The following is a 14,699-nucleotide window of genomic DNA, read 5'->3' as shown; positions in this document are numbered from 1 at the left end:
AGAAATCCTATCCAAACCTCCTGTCCTCATGCCACCTCAACCGGGGATTCCTCTGTCCCTGTGTACCGATCACATCGACACGACCATGGGAGCAATGCTAGCACAAACAGTTGGCAACGAGGACCGAGCCATCTACTACATCAGCAAAAAGTTCATTGAGTACGAGACGAGGTATACCCAACTGGAAAAGACATGCCTTGCCCTAGTATGGTCAACAAAGAAGCTGCGGCATTACATGCTCAGCTACTCGGTCCACATCTACTCTAAGATGGACCCGGTTAAGTACATCTTCGAAAGACCGGTACTAAACGGAAGGCTGTCTAGATGGACACTCAAGGGAAGAGCGGTCGCCGATTTCCTAGCAGAAAATCCCGTCAACGAGGATCCAACGACCGACACTTGGTCACTTCCTGACGAAGACATCCTTTGTGCCGACTCCGACGCATGGGACCTATACTTTGATGGCGCATCTAATCTGAGAGGTTTCGGGGTAGGAATCCTTCTAATATCACCAGAGGGAGAACATGTTCCGATCTCGGTCAAGCTAGACTTCGTCGTCACAAACGCCGCCGCTGAATATGAAGCATGTCTCATCGGCCTGCAAGCAGCCATCACACTTGGCATCAAGAGACTGAGGGTCCATGGCGATTCCTCACTCATCATCAATCAGGTATTCGGATCATGGAAAATCCGATCTGACAGCTTAGCTCCCTACCGAGCGAAGATCAATCAAGAGGCCGAGTTCTTCGACCAAGTCGACTACTTCCACTTACCGCGGGAGGAAAATCAATTTGCTGATGCCCTGGCAAAACTTGCCGCGCTCGTCAACATACCTGACGACATGACATCGATGCCCCTGTGTGTCGAGAGGCGGAGCGAGCCAGCTCACATTTGTGCCATTATCGACGACGAGGAAAGCCATGATGAACCTTGGTACCAAGCCATCCTCAATTACAAAACCAAAAACGAATTCCCTCCCAACTCTGATCAAAGAGGACAAAGAGCCATCCGCTTACTTGCATCACAATTCGTGATAAACCAAAATCAACTCTACAAAAGAACACCCCAAAGAATTCTCCTCCTTTGCATTGACCATCACAAAGCCAAAAATGTCATGGGAGAGGTTCACGACGGAGAATGTGGCCCTCACATGAGTGCAATGATGCTTACACGGAAAATCATGCGGCTAGGTTACTACTGGACAACCATGGAAGCCGATTGCCGTAACTACGTCAAACATTGCCACAATTGCCAAATCTTCGCCAACATACAACATATACCACCATCCCTTTTATACACCATGACATCACCCTGCCCGTTCTCAACCTGGGGCATCGACATCATCGGCAATGTCAACCCGGTAGGCACCAAGGGGCATTCCTTCGTCCTCGTCGCCATCGACTACTTCACCAAATGGGTGGAAGCGCAGTCATATGCAGTCTTGACCGCCAAACAGGTGGCCAAATTCATTCAAAACAACATCATCTGCCGATATGGGGTACCCCATGAAATCATCAGCGATCAAGGCTCTCACTTCCGGGCGGAAACTCAGGCTTTGCTGGACAAATACAAGATCAAACGACATCGATCATCCCCCTACCGTCCCCAAACCAACGGAGCGGTGGAGGCAGCGAACAAAACTCTTGTTACCATTATCAAGAAAATGCAAGACAACTACCGCGATTGGCCGAGCAAACTCCCATTCGCACTCTGGGGATACCGAACCTCCATTCGAACACCGACAGGCGCCACACCCTTCTACCTAGCATACGGTATGGAGGCGGTTCAACCGGTAGAGTTAGAGGTCCCATCTCTACGCATTCTACTGGTGAGTCAAGTCCCTGAGGCGGAATGGGCCCGTCGAAGGTACGAACAGCTCACTCTTCTAGATGAACGGCGACTCAACGCCTTGCACAACGTCCAGCTATACCAACGACGTATACAACGGGCATTCAACAAGAAGGTCAAATCCCGAAACATCCGGGATGGCGACTTGGTCCTCAAGTCAGTCCGAGCACCGTTACCCGTCGATCCGAGGGGAAAATTCAAACCCAACTGGGCCGGGCCGTACCTGGTCAAGAAAATACTTTCGGGGGGCGCAGTGAGACTGAGTGACCTAGATGGGGAGGACTTTACAAACCCAACCAACCTAGACCAACTCAAGAAATACTACCCTTTAACCCTATCAACAAACAACCTAGCCTAGTTTCGCAACAAGCACCAACCTCAACCCTTTTCAAGTCAAGTTCCTCAATATGTTCTGATTTGAAATTGCATGTTTTATCGAGTCTAAGCTGAGGCACCTTGCCTGTTTCAAATGTCCTTTGATCCGTCAAAGGCAACGTCCATTTGCACTACAAAAACCAAACCCCTGAACTACGAGCATGGTTTGATTTCACCTCTTCAGGTGAATACGTAGGCAGTCCCTTTTATGCTTGAGGGATACAACCACAAAACCTAATTCAAATCCACAAAACATTTCGAACTACGATCATGGTTTGATTTCACCTCTTCAGGTGAATACGTAGGCAGTCCTTTCTTACACAAGAATGATACAACCATTCCCACAATAAAAAAAAAAACATCCCCATCAAAAAAAGAGAAAAGGGAAAACCATTCCCTTTCCCCACAAAAATACAAAAAATGAGCCTTTCTCCCTTTCCACAAAATACCACTTTCCCAAGTGCAATTGTTTAGGACGATTCAAATCGAATTGCCTTTACAAAATGGATGGAAGAAACAAGCGTTCACAATTTTCGACACGAGCAATCCTCTTATTTAATTAATAATGGGAGGGATTACAATTTCAACAACAAATAAAGCACGACGAGTCTACAACTTGTCAAAGCTAAGGTGTCCACTAACACACCCCACATAGTAAAACTAGCACAAAACACACAACAACTAGCTAGTACAACATAATACAAACTCACAACAATAATACAACATAATAATAAAGTGGGTAATGGAGGTCTTCACTCTTCCTTGTTCTTCTTGTTGGCCCGCCTAGCATGGACTTCCTCCTCGGAACGGATCCTCAACGGATCTAAGACGGCGACGGCCTCCGGTCTAGCACAAGACCCCATATTTGACCCAAGACGAGCCAATGCACGGCCCACCATACTCTTGGGGCCGGAGTTCCTCCTCTTCGGTGGTCTCATCACATCGGGAGTAGCTCCCTCAACATACTCTTCAAAGAAGGCACGGTTGGCCTTGCCAACCTCTCGGTACTTCAAGTCGACAACCTCCTCCTTACGGAATTTGGATCTCTCTTCCAAGGACGGAGCACATGACCATTTGACATAGGCGGGAGTTACCCATGTCGTGGCAACGGGGTTTGGCGCCTCCCAAAGCGGCCGAGTGGCCCACCACCTTTCAAAGAATTCCACAAGCTCGGAGTTCCGGAAAACATTCTCTTGAACAAGAGTATCTTGAGCGGGCACCTTTTGTTGACGCCCCATTTGCCTCATGAGCCTTTCGGGATAAATGAAGGAGACAACCTTCAAACCCACCACCATCAAAGAACGAGGACAAGCAGCCGAAGCGGGCAACCCCGTGAAGGACCTCAAGTGCCACCACGGCACCACCCAACGGATATGAGGACCGCCCTCCTCCGCCAACCTTGCGGCCCAATAGGCCTCGGTGGAAGCGAAACTATCCGGATACAACTTCTTCCTCATAGTAAGGTGACGGAAGGAGTAAGAAGAAGGATTAACCGGAGGCTCTACATACCTTAGCCTCTCTAATAGCCACACTTGGAGGATCCTTGGTGATCCAAAAGAGGGAGCTTCTCCACAAGAGCCTTCCTTGTCCAAAGCTTGGATAATCTCTCCAAGCACCAACCACGATGGATCTGTACCATGCTCCATTTGCTCGATCACTTGGATGAGGGTCATGCTACCATGGCATCTTGGCCCCTCCTTCTTCAAGACATCAACGAAGAGGTACACATGGACAAGGCAAAATGCAAGAGCCCTTCTCATAGCCACCTCCGAGACATTAGCATCTAACCGATTCGAGAAGATGTTGATAAGAGCCAACATATCCAGACCATGTGGAGCAAGAAGAAATTTGACTTGGCTTGTTGATAAGCTCAACATGGAACGGAATTTCTCCTTGTAGCAAAACCGAGTCGGAGGAAGCACCGGAGTACAACCCGGCCACCCACCAATGGCTCCAACTTCTTCGACAAGAGGACAAATCTCGCCCTTCGGGAAAACGAAAACATGATGTTTCGAATCCCAAAACCGAGAACATGCTTCAAGAAACGAAGGTTGCACCTTGACTTGACGAAGCACCAACAATTGACCAACTCCCATGCAATCGAGTTGATACTTTTCGGGAGGCGACAAATCCCGGCACCATTGTCGCAAGGCGTTCTCAAAAGCATCCATGAAATATTTTTGTGGAAGAAGATGAGGTTTTTTTTAGAGATGTTTTTGTGTTTCGGATGCTGAAACAATGAAGCGCAAACGTCCCTATTTATACAAAATGATCAGCGCACTTTTCAGAAAAAGGGGAGAGCCGGCTTCCATCGCCAAGCAGCTCGCGCCTCTTTGAGGCGTCCCCAGGATTCCCGCTGTTGACTTGTCCCTTTCAACATGTGTTTTCTCCTGACACCTCAAACCTCCCGCCAGGAACCTCGCGCCTCTTCGGGATGATCCGGGAAATTTTTGTGTTTCTTTACACTCACATTTCCTTGTTTTCGCGTTTTACGAAATCCGACACGGTTTCCATGACGCAGCTTTGAACATACGGATTTTTCTTTCTTTTTTTAGAAGGGGGAAGGGCTAGTCGCCCCGATCCGCGACGGATCGTTTCCATGTCAGTCGAAATTCCGAAAATTTTTCGCGCCCTGATCCGCGACGGATCGTTTCCATGTCAGTCGAAATTCCGAAAATTTTTCGCTTTTTCGCAAATAAAAAATCAAATTCGAAAATTGATAACACGACATCAATTTTCCTCCAAAATTCAAGCACTCACAAATTCGAGTCTTGACCTCAAAAGCCAAACGCACTCGCAAAAATCCTTTTCTAAAAATTCGTTCCTGACGGTTTGAGTTTTTATATTTTTCGAGTCATTTTCAAAAAATTTCGATGCAATTTAATTCACGACACGAGTTAATTGCTCAAATTTTCAAATCATTTCCTTTTGAATTCCGAACGTGGCGATTTTGTCACGGAATTTTCAAAATTTCAATTTTAACTTCAAGTCATCTTGGTTAATTTTGATTTTTTTCAAACAAATGCTTTACGTATTCAAATGCTTCTACGTGTTTGCGTTTATGCGTGTATGCTATCTGTTGCTTGTTTTCTACACTAACGATGCAGGAACTGGTGCAAACATCAAAAGGAGAGTCAACAGCCAACAACGCTCCTCCGAAACACAACACAAAAAAAGCCAAAAATCACAAAACAAACCACAGTCCAAAAACACATATATACAAACCGCCTTACGCAAAATACATCAACGAACGTCTATCATACAGACACTGGCCTAAAACAAACGTCTATCATACAGACACTGGCCTAAGACAACGAACTGGGGGCTATCCGCCCCCTACCGAACTAAGCACCCCCACTACCCTTCTGATCAGAAAAGAAAGGGAGCAACAGGAAACAGAGGAGCAACAGTGAAAGCAGAGGAGGTTACCATGGCGATAACCCCTTACTCCTGCTCCATGACAAAAAGGAAGACAGTGTCTTGCAGATTTCGGACGACACGACAACCGAAGACCGTAACTTAGAATGTTACCCCGACGTTAAACCCCACTCAGCAGAGCTCAGCTGCGATCAAGGTCAACAACAGGGGACAACACACTCATACTGACCCCCAATCATCAGTCATCCTATCCATGAGCCACGACGAAAAGGACAAACCAGCCATATTGGCCGCCTATCCGAACCTCTACAGACAACGACCAACGATCGATACCCGATCGTTGGCCAGACAAAGGCCGCCAGGGAGAAACACAACCAAGCCTGTAACAAAAAACAGTCGACTCTTCCCCTCCGGGATCGACTTCCTCCTCCAAAGCCTCAACAACGGACCCCATCGGTCCCAAATGATATCCTGCAATCCAAAAAACAACAAAAAAAAACGTCAGCCGAAATTTCGGCATTACGACGACATGAAATGGACAAATCCAAAAACAACAAAACACAACCGGCAATACAGAAAACAAGGGGCAATCCCGCCCCAAACCATTCACAAAAAAACAACACAAAACGACTCGCCCCTCTTTTCAAGCAAAAGACGAGTCAAAAAACGCAAAAACGACTCGCCCCTCTTTTCAAGCAAAAGACGAGTCAAAACCACAAAAGCGGCATTTCAAGACCCATACAAGGTCTGCCAACAACCCAAAACACATTCCCGACACAATGGGGATTTTTCTACGGTTCAAAAAGGCAATTCATACGCTAATTTGAGCCCCAAACCGGTCAAAAATCCAAAAACGACCGCGAAGAGGCAAATGTGATTTTATCACGCCCCAAGGCGACCTAAAATACCATTAAGGTCCATTTCAAGGCAGACTGACTCAATTCAAGCCCAAACAAACGCTTATTTTGTCAGACGTAAGACCGTCGCAAAAGGCAAAAATTCAATTTTGCCCACAAACATCCAATGAAGGTCCTTAAATGGCAAACATGGGTTTTCCCAACTACAATGCAACCTAGTGGGACCCACTACCCAAGCAAATAAACTTGGCATTGTGAAATGAGACGGTTTGTCGCCTCAATCACGTTTTTCGAGCACAGGGAGCGGGAACGGGGACCAAAATGCAAACTAAAAGCACCCCTATACTCCTAAACAGGTTTCTAACCTAATGCAAACATCAATTTCACTCGAAATTGGCTCAAGTAAAAACGCCCAATTCGATTTTTAGGGCAAAATCCGCCCTAATTCAATCTATCTAACAATCAACAAATTTGAAAGAATTCAAGAGGAAATACTTACCTTGAGATGACATTTGTTGACAATGGCACGGATGAAAGCAAGCTTGAAGGTCCGTCAATGGCGATTTTGGGCGAATTTTCGAGGTTGAAGATGAATGTTCATCCGTAACTCCACCTCGTGTCTTTTTAAAAGAAAATAGGGAAGCCGGCTTGTATCGCCAGGTGGCTCGCGCCTAAACCAGGCCTCCCCTTTTCTTTTTCAGCGAAATTTGCCCAATTTCCCATGACAAATTCCAAAATTTTCGTTGACAATATTAAATATTGTCATTTCCTCGAAAACAAACAAAAACAAATAGTGAAAATTTAAAACTCGCTATTTTCAAGCAAACGACGATCAAAACCGCCAATTTCAAAATAATGGCGAAATCAAAATTCACCATTTTCCTTCAAATTTTCCAAAATAATGGCGAAAATTCAAAATCGCTATTTCAAACAACGACGGCAAATAAACCGTCACTTCAATCAATAGTGAAGATTCCAAATTCACTATTTCTTTCAAATGTCAACGGCGGCAAATAAACCGTCACTTCAATCAATAGTGAAGATTCCAAATTCACTATTTCTTTCACATGTCAACGGCGGCAAATAAACCGTCACTTCAATCAATAGTGAAGATTCCAAATTCACTATTTCTTTCAAATGTCAACGGCGGCAAATAAACCGTCACTTCAATCAATAGTGAAGATTCCAAATTCACTATTTCTTTCAAATGTCAACGGCGGCACATAAACCGTCACTTCAAATGCTATAACAGATTTAAAATTTGCTATTTCCTTTCAAAATTAAGACAAATGGCGATCGAAACCGCCACTACAAATTCAAACCGGATGGTGAAAATTCCAAATTCACTATTCCTTCAAATACCAGCAGGGGGCTTCCTCGCGGAACCCGCTCATTCCAAAAGCAGTGACAGTGAGAATCCATACTCACTATTTCCCCAGCGACATCACGAGTTCGCTACTTTCAAAACAAGCCCATTTGACACGGCTATTCCCATGGTCCATTAACCGACCGTACCACAGCTGGCGAGCATTTGTCCACACACCCTTCCAAGGACACATCCCGAAGATGCCTCGGGTACATTTCCTTGTCTCGGCTGGCGAGCCTCACAACGCATCGCGGCTGGCGAGCCCTCCTCACATACGCACCAGAGATGGCGAGCATTTGTCCGCACACCTTTCAAGGATACATCCCGAAGATGCCTCGGGTACATTTCCTTGTCTTGGCTGGCGAGCCTTACAACGCGTCGCGGCTGGCGAGCCCTCCTCACATACGCACCACAGCTGGCGAGCATTTGTCCGCACACCTTTCAAGGATACATCTTGAAGATGCCTCGGGTACATTTCCTTGTCTTGGCTGGCGAGCCTTACAACGCGCCGCGGCTGGCGAGCCCTCCTCACATACGCACCACAGCTGGCGAGCATTTGTCCGCAGACCTTTCAAGGATACATCCCGAAGATGCCTCGGGTACATTTCCTTGCCTCGGCTGGCGAGCCTCACAACGCATCGCGGCTGGCGAGCCCTCCTCACATACGCACCGCAGCTGGCGAGCCTTTGTCCGCACCCTTCCAAGGATACATCCCGAAGATGCCTCGGGTACATTTCCTTGTCTCGGCTGGCGAGCCTTACAACGCGCCGCGGCTGGCGAGCCCTCCTCACATACGCACCATGGCTGGCGAGCCTTTGTCCGCACCCTTTCAAGGATACATCGCGAAGATGCCTCGGGTACATTTCCTTGTCTCGGCTGGCGAGCCTCACATTGCATCGCGGCTGGCGATCCCTCCTCACACACGCACCACAGCTGGCGAGCATTTGTCCGCACACCTTTCAAGGATACATCCCGAAGATGCCTCGGGTACATTTCCTTGTCTCGGCTGGCATGCCTTACAACGCACCACGGCTGGCGAGCCCTCCTCACGTACGCACCACGGCTGGCGAGCATTTATCCGCAACCATGCAAGGACATGTCCGAAGATGCCTCAGGTATGACTCCTTCTTATGGCTGGCGAGCCTTTGCACGTAGTCTAACGGACTTTAAACGACCCGCACGGACAGTCGACAGACTCTAAACTGTTCCCGACGACAGGTCCTTGACTCGTACCCTCGAGTCGCCTTGGCGTCGCCCTTCCCGACGGCAGGTCCTTGGCCCGAATCCTTTCGAGCCGCCTCGACGTCGCTTGGGTCTTCAGGTTGTAATCTTCGATTGTCCTGGGGACTCTACTTTGACTTTTGCTTTGTCCAAGCCTCAGTCAAAGTGGGGGCTCTGTAGATACCCAGTATCTGCTGAGACTCCAACAAACACCCGATGATTATCGGACTACAACATGTTTTGGGATCGCAGCGTTTGATCGACAGTTTGTGTACAACTTTACGTCGGAAAACTTAAAACGATTTCGAAAACAAAACATTTCAAAAATACCTGGAGTGTTTAATGCACGACGACGGGGTCGCAATGACACTAACTAGAGTCAAAACCGACACCGGACCAAAAACCGACTCGAAAATTCAAATCCCGACTCCAACAACGAGTCAAACCGAGTCAAACACAAAAAACAAAAATATCTCAAGCCTTCTATACTAAGTTTTCACGGATTCATGTTGGTCAAGTACCAAACATGTGACTACAAAACCTAGGATAGAACAAATCATGATTGCGTTTGTTGTGATAGTGACAACACAACTCGAAGTGCCGCGACGTGGCTCGCGCCTCTTTGAGCAGCCCAGGTGGCCACGTCGCTCAAAACTCACACAACCACTCATTTTCCTATAAATACCCTCAAATGCCACCCATTTGAGACTTACGCGAGTGTCCGCCCCCTCTTTTCTCCCTTAAAATTATCGGCTCGACTTCTAAAGTCACAATCCGACGCGTGTTTACGACCTACCGATCGTAAACACGCGCCTTACACATTGTTTGGTACAGTCATCGTGCATTAAATCACTTGTCCGACGACTTTGACCACTACACCATCACTAAACTTTTAAAACACTCTTTTACTTACCAAAACGGTTTTAAACCGAGTTTTTTCCGATCAAACAAGTTGTTACACTTACGTCGGTCACTCGCCATAACCAAACATGTAAGTATGAGGGTGTAAAAATCCTCTTTTATTATGTTTTCATTTGTTTCATGACTTTAACATGCTAAAACATGCATAACATGAACCAAAACATGGAATAAACGAGCCAAAACTGATTTTTGGTCTGAGGCAGAAGCCCCTTAGGTCGCCAAAAGGCTCGCGCCTAAATGGGGTGCCGGACGAGAGATCAACCGTGTTTGTTCTCGTCATTTCCCTTAATCCATTTTCATATTTGTAATCGGTTTTTACCATTTCAAGTATTTCCGAAACCTTTTTGTTTCATTTCACATGCTTTAACCATAAAGCAATTTTCACCCTTGGTTCTTCATACCATGACGGTTAAATCCGTGTTTCGGTGATAATATTTGGTTAATGACATTTAAGAGGTATTTTAAAGCCTTTTATTTCATTTCTTCACATTTTCAAACAAACATATTAGTCACCAACACGAAATCATCCTTGGTTTTATATACCATGCCGGATTTTAACCCGGATGCGATGATGAGTATCTTGACTAATTACATTCAAAATGGACTTAAAACAATTAGTCCATAATCATTTTCAAAACTATTCATGTCAAGCTTGTCAAATCGAACCCGACACCGAATATTATCAAAACAATGATGATTATTCGAGTCTAGTTCTTCAAATCAACAAATGCGATCTAAACGACCCTTTCAAAATCAAACCGGGTTCAAATACCCATTTTCAACACGTTTCATAACGTTTTCTAAACAGTCAGAACACGGCATACAGCCGTTGGCTAACCCGCGCCTCAAGCAGGCCTTTTCCTCTCATTTTCAAAACCAGAGGGAGGCCCCTTACACCGCCGGCTGGCTCGCGCCTATTATAGCCGTCTGGTACAGGGCCTGTTCCCTTCCAGCATTGGTCTAGGACGATCCCGACTCCGGTTAACCCGGATATAAGACGGATCAGATGACTATTCAACTATTCAAACTATATTTGCCAAATGCCTTACTAAGACAAATGGATCATGTTATGCACCATAAACCTAATACGGTAAATGGATGTTTAATTTCCGTCTTGCATGCAAATCAACCATTAATCCAACTCGACATCTTATACTTGATACTTGGATTAAATCAACCGACTTAGAAAGCTCTCACATGATAGGTTTAAAACATTGGATGCGCATTCATGCATTTAAACCGTTCTATCAACTTTTGCATTCAACCAACCAAGATCGATCAGTAGAGGCCGCTAAACGCGGGCGGGATTGGGTGTCTGATTAAAGGGCTTCCCAATACGTACCTTCACCTCTTACTCAGAAACTTTGGATAATGGACGACCTTATCTAGGGCGTACGAGAGTCATTCTAGAGATAGGATGCTAAAGAGGGACGATTTCCTTATCTTTAGTACCTATGTCAAAACGTTGCTTTGTGCTTCGATTTGACCGAGGCATAAAGTGGAATTCGAACGGGTTCCAGGCATCCCACAAATGCTTGGTGGCGACTCCGAACATCTCTAATCGTTTCGAGACCCTTACCGAGACGAAACCGACCGATCTAAAACGATCCGGTCGAAGGCATTTTTACGCCGCCGAGCGTGGCTTTCAAAAAGACCGCTGCCATTGTCTACAGATCGGCTGGGCATACGCAGGTCAGCTCATGTCCACACTGGGTAAGTATGATGCCAAGATAGATTGTCGGCAAAAGAGAGTGTCCTTAAAGGGTCCTAAGGGTGTTAGGGTGTCCTATAGAGGGTTTGTGGTAAAACCTAAGTGTAAGTTCATAGCTGTGATGACTTTAAAGTCATGTTTGAGGAAGAAGTGCCCCTTGATTCTCTGTCATATGAGAGATCACCGAGTAGAGCCGCCGACAGCTTCTGAGATATCTGTGGTGAGAGAGTTCGAATATGTCTTTCCTGAGGAGATACCGAGTTTTCCTCCCAAGAGGGATGTTGATCTCAGCGTGGAGCTTAAACCGGGAACAGGTCCGATATCCAAAGCACCTTACCGTATGGCACCTAAAGAGTTAGCGGAGTTGAAAAAGCAGATATATGAGTTGCTAAGCAAGGGTTATATCAGGCCTAGTGTGTCACCGTGGGGAGCCCCAGTTCTGAGTTGCTAAGCAAGGGTTATATCAGGCCTAGTGTGTCACCGTGGGGAGCCCCAGTTCTTTTTGTAAAGAAGAAAGATGGGAGTATGAGACTGTGCATTGATTACCGAGAGCTGAATCGTGTCATAGTGAAGAACAAGTATCCTTTGCCTAGGATTGGTGACCTGTTTGATCAGCTAAGTGGAGCAGGTGTGTTTTACAAGATTGATCTGAGGTTAGGCTATCATCAGCTGAGGATAGCAGATGAGGATATTCCTAAGACCGCGTTCCGATCTCGATATGGTCACTATGAGTACGTGGTGATGCCTTTTGGATTGACCAATGCACCAGCAGCTTTCATGGATTTGATGAACCGGATCTTTACACCGTTTTTAGACAGGTTTGTGGTTGTTTTCATCGACGACATCTTAGTCTATTCTAAGACTAAGGAAGAGCATGAGGAGTACTTGAGGATAGTCTTGCAGACTCTGAGAGAGAATCAACTTTATGCCAAGCTATCTAAGTGCGAGTTCTGGTTGGAGGAGGTGGCTTTTCTGGGCCATGTGATATCTAAGAAGGGGGTATCTGTGGATCCTAGTAAGATTGAGGCTGTAACCAAGTGGGAATCACCGAAGAATGTTGCTGAGATTCGGAGTTTCTTAGGCCTTGCTGGCTACTACAGGAGATTTGTGAAAGATTTCTCTACCATAGCACCGCCTATGACATCTTTGATGAGGAAAGAGACCAGATTTGTTTGGGACGAGATTTGTGAGACGGCGTTTCAAACCTTAAAGGAACGCGTGACCACAGCTCCTATCCTAGCTTTACCAGACGGATGTGAGAACTTTGAGGTATATACCGATGCTTCAAAGAATGGTCTTGGTTGTGTTTTGATGCAGGCAGGGAAAGTCATCGCTTATGCTTCGAGGCAGCTAAAGCCATATGAGGACAACTACCCTACTCATGATCTGGAGCTGGGTGCAGTTGTTTTCGCTCTTAAGATTTGGAGGCACTACCTTTATGGAGCGACCTTTACGGTGTTTTCTGATCATAAGAGCTTAAAGTATATCTACACTCAGAAGGAGCTTAACATGCGACATAGACGGTGGATGGAGCTTATCGGAGATTATGACATGGAGATCATCTACCCCGAGGGTAAGGCTAATGTTGTTGCAGATGCTCTGAGTAGGAAGAGCGTTCATTCGCTATGTACGGCCATGTCCTTGCTAAAGCTGAGGGATGAGATGTCCAGGATGGGGATCTTTATGTTAAGGAAGGGAGATACCATCGGGGATTTGACGATCGAGCCAGAGTTGTACGAGAACATCAAGAGTAAGCAGGAGCTTGATCCTAAGATTCAGGAGTGGAAGTCAAGAGTAGAGAGTGGGACAGTTTCCAGGTTTTCTATCCATACAGATGGGAGTGTTCGTTTTTATGGGAGATTGTGTGTCCCTGAGGATGCGGAGTTGAGGAGAGTGATCTTGACAGAGGCTCATTGCACTCCTTATTCAGTTCACCCGGGTGGTGACAAGCTTTACAAAGTTCTTAAGAAGACTTTTTGGTGGCCAAACATGAAGAAAGATGTAGCTGAGTTTGTGGCCAGATGTTTGACCTGTGAGAGGGTCAAGGGTGAACAAAGGAGACCACAAGTTAAGATACAGTCTTTGGAAGTACCTGAGTGGAAGTGGGAGTCGATCTCTATGGACTTCATTGTGGGGTTGCCTAGGTCACGGCAAGGTAACAACATGATCTGGGTGATTGTTCATCGGTTAACCAAGTCAGCTCACTTTGTTCCCATGAAAGATACTTGGTCTAAGATGCAGCTGGAACTGGGTTACAGGAGGCATGTGGTTCGATTACATGGTATACCTAAAGATATCGTTTCTGATCGTGATGCGAGGTTTATATCCAAGTTTTGGCAAGAACTGCAGGAGTTGATGGGTATAACTTTGAAGATGAGTACAACCTTTCATCCGGCAACCGATGGTCAGACAGAACGAACCATCAAGACCTTAGAGGACATGTTGAGGGCATGTGTTATGGAGTTTAAGGGCAGCTGGGAAGACATGCTTGATCTGATCGAGTTTTCATACAACAACAATTATCATACGAACATCGGGATGGCACCTTTTGAGGCTTTGTATGGCCGGAAGTGCCGAAGTCCAGTTTATTGGGATGATAGTTCTGAGACGGTGGTTTTAGGGCCACAACTGGTACAAGATATGGTCGAGCAAGTCCAGTTAATTCGGCAAAAGATGAGAGCAGCTCAAGATCGTTAGAAGAGTTATGCCGATTTACACTGCAGGGACATTGAGTTCGCAGTAGGTGACAAGGTCCTTTTGAAAGTGTCACCTATGCGAGGTGTGATGAGATTTGGGAAGAGGGGTAAGCTAAGTCAAAAGTTTATAGGTCCTTATGAGATTTTGGACCGTATAGGCGAGGTAGCCTACAGATTAGCTTTGCCACCAGCTTTGGATAGAGTTCACAATATTTTCCATGTTTCTCAGTTTCGGAAGTATGTGAGTGATCCATCGCATATCCTAGAGATGGAGAACATCGAGCTTGATGAATCCTTGTCCTACGCCGAGATTCCTAAAGAGATTC

Source organism: Silene latifolia, chromosome 10, assembly GCF_048544455.1.
Source record: "Silene latifolia isolate original U9 population chromosome 10, ASM4854445v1, whole genome shotgun sequence".
Taxonomy (NCBI): Eukaryota; Viridiplantae; Streptophyta; class Magnoliopsida; order Caryophyllales; family Caryophyllaceae; genus Silene; species Silene latifolia.
Note: the sequence above shows the minus strand (reverse complement) of the source record.